The sequence below is a fragment of the Neoarius graeffei genome, chromosome 10, assembly GCF_027579695.1.
Source record: "Neoarius graeffei isolate fNeoGra1 chromosome 10, fNeoGra1.pri, whole genome shotgun sequence".
In the NCBI taxonomy this organism is placed as follows: domain Eukaryota; kingdom Metazoa; phylum Chordata; class Actinopteri; order Siluriformes; family Ariidae; genus Neoarius; species Neoarius graeffei.
In genome coordinates this window covers 90,265,107-90,277,658 of record NC_083578.1, presented here as the reverse complement: position 1 = coordinate 90,277,658, position 12,552 = coordinate 90,265,107, and the positions used below count along the sequence as shown (strand labels likewise).

The following is a 12,552-nucleotide window of genomic DNA, read 5'->3' as shown; positions in this document are numbered from 1 at the left end:
CCCCATGCTGACCGATTTAATGGCCCGACGAGATCCATCCTAATTCGCTCAAACGGGGTCTCAATTAGAGGAAGAGGGCACAACGGCACTTTTGGAGTGGCCGTGGGATTTACTAATTGGCATTCACGGCACACCGCACACCACCGACGGACATCCCCGCGAATCCCAAGCCAATAGAACCGGGCCATTATTCGGGCTAGTGTTTTGTCTTGCCCCAAGTGTCCAGCCATGGGATTAAAGTGAGCCACATGGAATACGAGTTCCCTACGGCTCTTTGGGATTAACAACTGGGTTACTCCTTCCTTGGTTTGAGTGTCCTGCATCACTCGGTACAATCTATCTTTAATAATGGCAAAATAGGGGAAGGTTGGTGCCACGCTTGGCTGAAGAGTTTGACCATCGATTACTCTCACTTGGTCAAACGCGTGCCGCAGAGTCTCATCTCGCAACTGCTCTAACGGGAAATCCCCAAGAGAATCCCCAAGAGAGGGAGGAGAGCGGAGTGCTCCTTACTCTGACGCGGTGTTGACGCAGACGGCTCTGTGACAGCTTCTCCAGCCAGTGCCACACCAGGATCTTCCTGTGACCTACTAGGACAGGACCCACTGCGTGTTAAATACTCCATTAATTCTTTAAATCCCAGCCAATCAGTACCCAAGATCAACGAGTGGGTAAGACGAGGATTAACCGCTGCCTTCATTTTATGCGTTTGGCCACGGAATAGAATATGGACAGACACTAGAGGGTAATGGTGAACATCCCCGTGCGCACACAACACTTTCACCGCTTGTGCTCCCCCCAATGCCTCACCTTGCACCAGGCATTGGTGAATTGAGGTCTGATTGCAACCGGAATCCACCAAAGCGTGATATGTATCCCCTTGAATACTCACCGGTACGCGATATGTTCCGGCCCGATCGGGGGCGGTTTCTGGTGCGTCGGGGATCCGGATGACAGCACCCACCTCCCTTGCGGGGCTCTGATTCGGGAGATGCCCCAATTCCCCGCCGCACCAGCACACCGGCCGAGGCCTTCCCTCTGCACTGGTGTTATGGGTGTCACTCACCTGAGGGGGAGACAACACAGACACAGAAGAGGGAGATGGGAGGACACCACGGGTGCGACGGGCCGGCTGGGGAGGAGCCAGCCGCCGCCTTCGTACAGGGGAACGGGGTGGGGAGGGGGACCAGAGACGGGGGGGGGGAGAGAGAGGGGGAAGAGAAGCGAGGGGAGGCGCCTCATCTGCCTGCCGTCAGTGCCGCCTCCAGATGGTCCTCCGCCAGCTCGATGGCTCTTTCCAGCGACGCCGGGCGGTGACACTGGACCCATTCCGCCGTTCCTTCCGGAAGTTGAGAGATAAACTGCTCCAGTGCCACCAGATCGATGATCTCTTCGGCATCACGGTCTTCCGCCCTCAGCCACCGCCGGCAGGCGTCCCGGAGTTGCTGGCTGAATGTAAACGGCCGGCCAACCTCCTCCAGTGTCAGCGTCCGGAAGCGCTGATGGTGTTGCTCCAGGGAGTGGCTGAGCCGCTGCAGGATGGCTTTCCTCAGGTCCGCATAAACCAGCCGGCTGTCAGCAGGGAGCTGCTGCGCTACGAGCTGTGCCTCGCCAGTTAGGAGCGGGAGGAGGCGCGCCGCGTGCTGCTCCAGCGGCCACCCCCACACCTCGGCTGTTTGCTCAAAGAGAGTGAGGAACGCTTCCGGATCGTCCTGCGGTCCCATCTTCATGAGGGTGGTGGCAGCCGGCAGCCCTGCTGACGTGAGCCGGTGCCGGAACGCCTGGCGATCTTCCTGCTGGGCCAGCATCAAGGCTTCGAAGCGCTGCTGCTGCTTCTCCTTCCAGAGGGTGATCAGCTCTTGATGCTGGTTCTGCTGGGCGGTGGCAAGGGCAAAGATGAGCTCTTTGAACGGGGAGCACTCCATGGGGCGGTTCCCTTCTGTGCACTCCCGGGTTTCAGCACCACTGTTGTAAACCCCGAAGTGGGTGGAGCACAGAAGCACGCCAGGCGAGAGTTCGTGTTTTCACACACACACACACTTTATTGAGCTTTCTTTCTTTCTTTCTTTCTTTCTTTCTTTCTCTCTCTCTCTCTCTCTCTCTCTCTCACTCACTCACTCAAGTGTTGTGGTCGGGGAGCCATTCTTCTCTCCTCTCCCCCTCCCTTTATACTCCATCCCTGCAACAAACACACCCACACAAATTGACATCAGGTGTAATGACCTAGCCACTTACCTTCCCCGACCCCGCCCTCTATTCACAGACTGCTGCTTGGCCACGCCCCCGCTGCCACTGAAGGATATTGGAGTTAGATGATAAATGTTGGCGTTTAGATGAAGGATATTGGAGTTAGATGATAAATGTTGGTGTTTAGATGAAGGATATTGGAGTTAGATGATAAATGTTGGCGTTTAGATGAAGGATATTGGAGTTAGATGATAAATGTTGGTGTTTAGATGAAGGATATTGGAGTTAGATGATAAATGTTGGTGTTTAGATGAAGGACATTGGAGTTAGATGATAAATGTTGGTGTTTAGATGAAGGACATTGGAGTTAGATGATAAATGTTGGTGTTTAGATGAAGGATATTGGAGTTAGATGATAAATGTTGGTGTTTAGATGGACATTGGAGTTAGATGATAAATGTTGGTGTTTAGATGAAGGATATTGGAATTAGATGATAAATGTTTTAATGAAGGATATTGGAATTAGATGACAGATGTTGGTGTTTAGATGAAGGATATTGGAGTTAGATGATAAATGTTGTTTAGATGATGGATATTGGAGTTAGATGATAAATGTTGTTTAGATGAATGATATTGGCGTTAGATGATAAATGTTTGTTGTTTCGATGACGGATATTGGAGTTAGATGATAATTGTTGGTGTTGTGATGAAGGATGTTGGAGTTAGATGTTGGTTATATTGTATGTTGCTCTGGATAATGGTGTCTGCTAAATTTTATTAATGTAATGTAACTATAAATGGATAAAAAATGCTGACTTTTTCATCAATAAAAAATATGAGTATCAGGGGAATAAAACACTTCAGGACATGCTGTTATAGAAAAATAATCAACTTTATGGTGGTAACAGTGACGCTGCTTCATCACATCACCCCGTCATGGATTATTTTCCTGTAACATCTTAACACAGAGTGTTTTATTCCTCACTCCAACTGCCCACCCAGTGAAAAATTTCATCGTAGCACCTGCGCGTATCACGTGACGACCGTGGCACCACTTTATTTGCCGATGTCATTAGAATCAAGGCCTCTAATCAAAAGTGCGTACATAACGACACATTATAACGAGCCAGGTATGAAACGTCGACTTACATTTTCCTGAAGACGGAGCAGTGTTTGATTTATGTGCCCCAACCCTAGTACACACACGCCGCCGCTGCCAAAGTCAACACCGGCAGCCGCACTTGTTTTTCCCCAAACGGTTTAGCAGGACATTAAACATTTTGACAAAATTATCTAACGCACCCGACTCGGACCGCTTCAGCCGCTGACCTCATTGCTAAATGTGTTTACCCTGGCTGAAACGGCCCATTTAGACTCCTTTTACTCTGTAAATACCTGCCGTCACTTTCTGAAGCTAATATTAAAAATATGCCAGTGAAAACAGAGCATGCAGCTCGCCGTGTGGAGCTTTTAGATCTACAGGACCCTTAGCGCTATACGTCTCCCCGAAATCCAGTTCGTTTTTGGCTCATGTTCACTCCTGCCTTGTATCACAAGCTGCTGGTTTATAAGGAATGCAGATCTAATAGCGAAGGAAACTTGGCAGCTCGGAGGAGCTGATTGGTTAATTAGTTTTACTTTGATCTTGGAATAATGACATCACAAATCAGGGCCAGAGCTGCGTTCGTTCCCGAAGTCACTTACCAGCGAGTCCAAACAACTTTTGGTCATGACTCATGTGTGAATTTCCTGCTCAGTCCTGGGATTTGAACTCACAATCTTATGATCACTCACACTAGAACATTCAGCCCCTGAACCAGCAGCGCCCCCATCTGGACAGACCGCAGTGCGTACGTGGTGCATGTCATCAACTACAATCGGTTTCCATCACCTTCTGTCACGTCTCCTGAAACTGGACACTGACTTTTACACACATTTATTTAGCTTTTTTTTAAAATTATTTTTAATGTAGGTTTTCTTTTGAACACATTTTAAAATGTAAATAAAAACAGGACAGATGTGAATTCCACGTCTGATAATGAACTGTAATATTTATATTTTAGTGAAAAAGAGTGGCCGTTTCAGTCATTCATCTTTCTTTCTTTCCTTCTGGTGTGTTGTGGTGTGTTTTCATTGTCTATGCAGTGTGTACAAGGTGTGTATGGGGGGTGTATGATGTGTGTATGACATGTTTGTTGTGTGTATAATACGTGTGTGTGTGTGTGCTGTGTATTCATTACAGATGCAGTGTGTATGAATCGGGTATGTGGTGTATGAGTTGTGTATACAGCGTGTACGTGTAAGTCGTGCATATGCAGTGTGTGTGTGCATTGTGCAGGGTGTGTGCGCGTGTGTACATTGTGCTGTGTGTGTGTGTACATTGTGCTCTGTGTGTACACATTGTGCTGTGTGTGTGTGTGTGTGCGTGTGCATTGTGCAGTGTGTGTGTGTGTGTACGTTGTGCAGTGTGTGTGTGTGTGTGCAGTGTGTACATTGTGCAATGTGTGTGTGTACATTGTGCAGTGTGTGTGTGTGTGTGTGCGCGTGTGCATTGTGCTGTGTGTGTGTGTGTGTGTGTGTGTGTGTGTGTGTGTGTGTGTGTGTGTGTACGTTGTGCAGTGTGTGTGTGTGCAGTGTGTACATTGTACAGTGTGTGTGTGCAGTGTGTACATTGTGCAATGTGTGTACATTGTGCAGTGTGTGTGTGTGCGCAGTGTGTACATTGTACAGTGTGTGGGTGTACATTGTGCAGTGTGTGTACATTGTGCTGTGTGTGTGTGTGTATGTTGTGCAGTGTGTGTGTGTGTGTGTGTGTGTGTGTGTGTGTGTGTGTGTGTGTACACGTTGTGCAGTGTGTGTGTGTGTGCACTGTGTACATTGTGCAGTTTGTGTGCAGTGTGTGTGCACTGTGTACATTGTGCAGTGTGTGTGTGTAGTGTGTATGTGCACAGTGTGTACAATGTACACACTGCGCACACACACACACACACACACACACACACACACACACACACACATATATATATACGTTGTGCAGTGTGTGTACACGTTGTGCAGTGTGTGTGTGTGTGTGTGTGTGCAGTGTGTACATTGTACAGTGTGTGTGTACACTGTGCAATGTGTGTGTGTACATTGTGCAGTGTGTGTACATTGTGATCTGTGTGTGTGTGCAGTGTGTGCTGTGTGTATGTATGCAGTGTGTGTGCGCACTGTGTGTACATTGTGCAGTGTGTGTGTGTGTACGTTGTGCAGTGTGTGTGTGTGTGTGTGCAGTGTGTACATTGTACTGTGTGTGTGTGTGTGTGTGTGTGCGCGTGCACAGTGTGTATGTACGGGGGTGTGTGTGTGTGTGTGTGTGTGTGTGTGTGTGTGTGTGTGTGTGTGCAGTGTGTACATTGTGCAGTGTGTGTGTGTGCGTGCAGTGTGTACATTGTACTGTGTGTGTGTACATTGTGCAGTGTGTGTGTGCACTGTGTGTACATTGAGCAGTGTGTGTGTGCACTGTGTACATTGTGCAGTGCGTGTGTGTGTGCACGTGCAGTGTGTACATTGTACTGTGTGTGTGTACATTGTGCAGTGTGTGTATGCAGTGTATATGTGCAGTGTGTGTACACTGTGTATGCATGCTGTGTGTATGTATGCAGTGTGTGTGTGTACACTGTGTGTGTGTGTGTGTGTGTGCAGTATGTACATTGTATAGTGTGTGTGTGTGTAGTGTGTACATTGTACTGTGTGTGTGCATGTGTGCGTGCAGTGTGTGTGTACATTGTGCAGTGTGTGTATGCAGCGTGTATTTGCAGTGTGTGTGTACTGTGTATGCACGCTGTGTATGTATGCAGTGTGTGTATGTACATTGTGCAGTGTGTGTGTGTTTGCAGTGTGTGTGTGTGCAGTGTGTGTATGCAGTGTGTGTGTGTATGTATGCAGTGTGTGTGTGTGTGTACATTGTGCAGTATGTGCGCAGTGTGTGTACATTGTGCAGTGTGTGTGTACATTGTGCAGTGTGTGTGTGTGTGTGTTTGCAGTGTGTGTGTGTGTGTGTGTGTGTGTATGCAGTGTGTGCGTGTACTGTGTATGCACGCTGTGTGTATGTATGCAGTGTGTGTGTGTACGTTGTGCAGTGTGTGTGTGTGTGTGTGTGTGTGTGTGTGTGTGTGTGTGTGTGTGTGTGTGTGTGTGTGTGTGTGCTCTTCAGCATCCTCTCAGCCCTAAAGCTCGGTTTCTTGCTGCTCTGAAGCTGAGCTCGTTAAACTCCGAGTGTTTCAGGATGGAGCGAGAATCCGGATCTTTTCCTCATGGATGTGGAGCTTTAACCTGAAGCAGAACCAGAATATTTCACTGTAATCATTCACTCGTTCACTCCAGAGCGACAGATGAGACGAGATGAACGAGGGACAGAGATCTCATCCTCATGGATCTTCAGGCTGGGAAAAAAAACAAAAACCCTGAGCAGTTTGGATCCTTTCCAGTCGTCTCGTCTGATCCCACTGATGAGAGTGAGTGAGTGTGTGTGTGTGTGTGTGTGTGTGTGTGTGTGTGTGTGTGTGTGTGTGTGTGTGTGTGTGTGTGAGAGAGAGAGACCCTGTAACATCCACAAGCCTTCAGAAATGGATTTAAACTGGAATTTGATTCCTGCAGGGGTCATGAGTGAGAGATCTTGTCATCAAAATCCGTCTGGCTCGGAATCTGTGTTTAATATCGGCGATAGTTCATCATCCACAGAAGAACTTTTTCCTCTCTCTGGAATGACGTTCCAGTGCTGGACACGAGTTCAAACCACAGCTCTGTCTTTTCCATCCACCTTGTTTTTTCTTCCGTCCGTCTCCTGTTCAGGCTCCAGGCCTTTGATCTTCTCACGTCTTTTGATATTTTTCCAGAATTAAAGTGCCTCTTTTTTTCCCCTCTTTCTGCTTCAGCGTTTGAATGAATTGTGTTCACATGAGGAGCCATGATCACCGAGTTGAGTCTGCTGAGTCAGGAGTGACTCACTTGCAGCGGCTAACGCTCAGACGTTTCCACAGATGTGTTCCCACACTCCGGTTCTGTTGAAAACCTTCTGCTCCACTGCAGTCACTGTGTTTCCCGGAATGCCTCTGTAAATTCTGTTCACTTAGAAGAGAGAAAATAGTTTATTTTGCAGGAATGTAGCAGACATTTTCATTTTGCATGATGTTGTTAGTACAACGTCTAAAATGACATGTGAGAGCCCCCTGCTGGTGCCGACGTGCTACTGTTACTGTCAGTTCATCCCTGCAAAGTCATTTTTTACTCATTACGCTGTACAAGGTCCGAATAAAAATCTCCTCCAAGCTCTATAACAGGCTGTTTGATCATGTGTTGAATTATATGTGAAGATCCTCTGATGATTGCTCCGAGTCATCAGTCAGCGTGTGCTCCAGACTCTACAGGTTTGTCAAAACCTGGCGTTAGATAAAAATCCATCGGACCTTCGTCTATGAGCATACACACTTCAGAGGATCTGTGAATCTTAATCACACTTAATCTCAAATCTCGAGGAAAACCTGATCTGAAAATCTTCAGAATCTTCAGAACCTCGAATAAAAGTCAGCATCTTCTCTTTACAAGTTCCTAAACATGTTCCTGTAAATGACAGCGAGTGATCTGAGGGCTGGTTTGCCTCCTTCTCAAGGTGTGGCGTATTTAACAATTATTCCGTGAAATCTCACCGTACGTGGTTTATAGCCAACTCAGCGGTCCACATTCACTGGATTTTGAGAAATGGAGCATTTTTTATTTTTTTGCAAATTCGATAAATAAAAACTTTTTAAAAATCAACAAATTTTAATGCTTAAAGAAGAAGAATGTCAACAAACCGGCGAAATGACAGGAGCAATTTGTGAAAAATGCTATAATAATGATAATTCTTGAAAAATAAAAAAAATGCATTCTTACCATCAAATGTTTTTATTCCATATTTTGTTGCTTTTTTGTATTTTTTGGGGTTTTGTTTTCGAGTAGAGTTTTTATTTCATCCTCGTTTGGTTCAGCAACACGCTCCGCCATTTTGTTTTTCTCTACTCATGGGATAGGAGCTGATATCCTAGTAGTGGAGTAGCCAATCAGAGCATGCGATTGCTCATATCCAGTGAATGTGGAGAGGAGAATTAAGTGATACAGGGACGGATCCGGCTCAAGAATCTGACAGAATCTGCACATTTGCAGAAATATTTTCACTAATTTTACCAGATCGTTCAGGATTTTCACAGGGGCATAGAGCACACCAAGCCCTTTCCGAAGAGGGCAGCCGCAGCAGGCTACGACCGCGGCTCAGCCCGCTATTCACCCCTGAACCCCCTGCACGAGCACGGCTAGCTGAAAACTTTAACATGAGCCCTGGCTCCAGCCGCGAGCGCACGCTGGGATTTAAAAATTCATAACTCGGCCACCGAAAGTCGCCTCTCCCCAAGACCTTTCAGAACAGCCCAGGCACAGCCCACTACGTCCGCGTCTCGGCCCCTTATTCGCAGCGAATTTTGAATTTCGACCTCTTTCTGGAGCGTTTTATTGGTTTGACTTAGATTCTGTCTCGGGTCACGCTATACAAATGATCGTGAGAATACAGGTAATTAGTTCAGGTAAACATCACCGCTTGAACCATTGGTCTGTTGGTTGAGCGTGGCTATAGCCCACGTAGCCAGCTAGCAGTAAAGTAAACAAACATCCTGTGACCGATGCCAAGTGGTGCACATATATTTCTGATCAATACACGTGCATCGGTCTGGATCCGTCCCTGGCGAGATCACACTCGAGGTCATGCTTCTGTACTGAACATCAGCATGGCTGTGATTCGGTCGCAGGTCGAGTCCTGTAGCTAATCACAGTTGTGCTGATGTTCAGTACTGAAGCATGACCTTGAGTGTGATCTTGCTTTTCTACAACAGATCTATAAACAAGAAATTAATATCGAGTTACATTTTGGACACAATATGACCAAATGTTCTGTTTATTTCGGCTCTGTGAGCAGAAATTAATCCCGAAGTAGCTGCACTCACTTTAGTGAACTCGTATTGATTTGTATGTTCCCGTTAAAGGTGTTTCCACACGGTAAAATAAATTTCCATCCCTTTTTCCTTTCCATCTTCGTCTGATGAGCTTTCATAATTTAATTCACAAGTTACAGTGGCGCTTGAAAGTTTGTGAACCCTTTAGAATTTTCTATATTTCTGCATAAATATGACCTAAAACAACATCAGATTTTCACACAAGTCCTAAAAGTAGATAAAGAGAACCCAGTTAAACAAATGAGATAAAAATATTATACTTGGTCATTTATTTATTGAGAAAAATGATCCAATATTACATATCTGTGAGTGGCAAAAGTATGTGAACCTCTAGGATTAGCAGTTAATTTGAAGGTGAAATTAGAGTCAGGTGTTTTCAATCAATGGGATGACAATCAGGTGTGAGTGGGCACCCTGTTTTATTTAAAGAACAGGGATCTATCAAAGTCTGATCTTCACAACACGTTTGTGGAAGTGTATCATGGCACGAACAAAAGAGATTTCTGAGGACCTCAGAAAAAGCGTTGTTGATGCTCATCAGGCTGGAAAAGGTTACAAAACCATCTCTAAAGAGTTTGGACTCCACCAATCCACAGTCAGACAGATTGTGTACAAATGGAGGAAATTCAAGACCATTGTTACCCTCCCCAGGAGTGGTTGACCAACAAAGATCACTCCAAGAGCAAGGCGTGTAATAGTTGGCAAGGTCACAAAGGACCCCAGGGTAACTTCTAAGCAACTGAAGGCCTCTCTCACATTGGCTAATGTTAATGTTCATGAGTCCACCATCAGAAGAACACTGAACAACAATGGTGTGCATGGCAGGGTTGCAAGGAGAAATCCACTGCTCTCCAAAAAGAACATTGCTGCTCATCTGGTTTGCTAAAGATCACATGGACAAGCCAGAAGGCTATTGGAAAAATGTTTTGTGGATGGATGAGACCAAACTAGAACTTTTTGGTTTAAATGAGAAGCGTTATGTTTGGAGAAAGGAAAACACTGCATTCCAGCATAAGAACCTTATCTCATCTGTGAAACATGGTGGTGGTAGTATCATGGTTTGGGCCTGTTTTGCTGCATCTGGGCCAGGGCGGCTTACCATCATTGATGGAACAATGAATTCTGAATTATGCCAGCAAATTCTAAAGGAAAATGTCAGGACATCTGTCCATGAACTGAATCTCAAGAGAAGGTGGGTCATGCAGCAAGACAACGACCCTAAGCACACAAGTCGTTCTACCAAAGAATGGTTAAAGAAGAATAAAGTTAATGTTTTGGAACGGCCAAGTCAAAGTCCTGACCTTAATCCAATGGAAATGTTGTGGAAGGACCTGAAGCGAGCAGTTCATGTGAGGAAACCCACCAACATCCCAGAGTTGAAGCTGTTCTGTATGGAGGAACGGGCTAAAATTCCTCCAAGCCGGTGTGCAGGACTGATCAACAGTTACCAGAAATGTGTAGTTGCAATTATTGCTGCACAAGGGGGTCACACCAGATACTGAAAGCAAAGGTTCACATACTTTTGCCACTCACAGATATGTAATATTGGATCATTTTCCTGAATAAATAAATGACCAAGTATAATATTTTTGTCTCATTTGTTTAACTGGGTTCTCTGTATCTACTTTTAGGACTTGTGTGAAAATCTGATGATGTTTTAGGTCATATTTATGCAGAAATATAGAAAATTCTAAAGGGTTCACAAACTTTCAAGCACCACTGTATATTCCTGAAAAGTATCATTCGCCATGGCGTGTCTGCTGATGTCATCGATAACACGACTGTCGTCACTGGTTAGGATGAGGAAGTGGATTTTTACGTGATGAGTGGAGTGATGCGGGAGTGAAACATCCTGGTGCTGTTGGACTAAAGACCAGCGCTCTTGGACTGCCGCTCGACTGATCAGATTAGTGGGTCGGAACGAATGGTGTATAATTGTAGATATTTTAGCTGGTTCTGTTTCCTCCTACTGCAGATCGATGAGTAGCGAATATCTGAGTCCAGCTGCACAAAGCAAAGGAGGAAAAGAAGAATTAGCTTTGAAATATTGTGGCATAAACGTAGAAAGTCTGAAAAAATTGGAATTATGGTAAATATATACTTTTTTTGGGGGGAGGGGGGCTTGAGGGGCTGAGTACTTTGTTGTCGTCTGCTCCCGGCATGAATTAGTGTCAAATAAGACCCTTTTGTGTATGTGGTCCTACACTGATTTTGGATCAGTCCAATCAACCCCAATTCTGGCCTTTACTCGTACAGAGATTAAGCCCTTGACTGGTCTAAAATCAGCGTGAGAGGAACCCAGACTGCACCCTTTCTGACTGAGGTCAAAGGTCAAAGAAGACTTCTGTCTCTGTCCTGAGAAGGATCAGGGATCAGACGCTGGAAAAAGAGCGCAGTAAAGGTGAGCAAGACGACCAGAGACAGAAAGAGAGAGAGAGCGAGAGATGAATCGCACGCGTATGGCAGTGTATGAAAGATTCCCCTCATTCCTGCAGGCTGAGCTCCTGCACTCCACCTGGCACTGATTACACCGTGATTCACAGAGAGGCAGCTTGTAAAAATATGAACAGTATGACTGTTTCCTGAGTTCCTGCTGACAGCAGATTCCCCCTGGGGGGAAAATACAGCACGGAAACACGTGATGGCGGGATTAGCGCGGGTTATTCCAACCTGGACGCAGATATTACAGGGCAGCTGAGAAGAGTCTCGCAGAACATGTCGGAAATGTCAGAAATGTCACTGCAGGCTTTCAGACGCCACAGACACATGACTCACAATGAGAAAATGCATCCCACTCTGGGACGTGATGAAATGCTGGAAAGTGGACGTTATGGATGAGCTGATGTCATGGTCTGGAGTCGACGGAACATCTCGGAGGAACATCGCTGATCTTTACAGCACCTTGGAGAAACATGACGTCATTCCATCGTGACGGGTTGCATCCACAATCACTGGCACTCACTGGTGGTTGTGGGGCATAAACATAAATATTAAATAAACATATTTTGTTAATTTTAGTTAATATTTTGTTAATTTAAGTTCATTGTTTTGTTAATATTTTTAATTTAATTTAACATTTTGTTAATTTGTAAATTACACATTGTATTAATAATATATGTATAACTAAAATAATCTATTAATAAAATATATTTTATTAAAATAATTTTTTAAATAAAGGAAGGGGAAAATCTGTAACCAAAAAAACAATAAATAAGCGATATGAGTTTATTATTTAATTAAAACACATGCAATAGATTTAACACTGAAAATAAGGAAGAATAATATTTAATATTATTAATATTATTTAATATAAAACAGAATATCACCAACAAAACAGCAATTA

General features: G+C 45.1%; 1 protein-coding gene across 2 annotated transcripts in view; it reads left to right on the top strand.

Moving 5' to 3' along the window:
* The window catches only part of LOC132893447 (zinc finger protein GLIS1), a 174,140-nt gene that overhangs the window by 150,954 nt on the left and 10,634 nt on the right, over nucleotides 1-12,552 (top strand). The window lies entirely within an intron of this gene.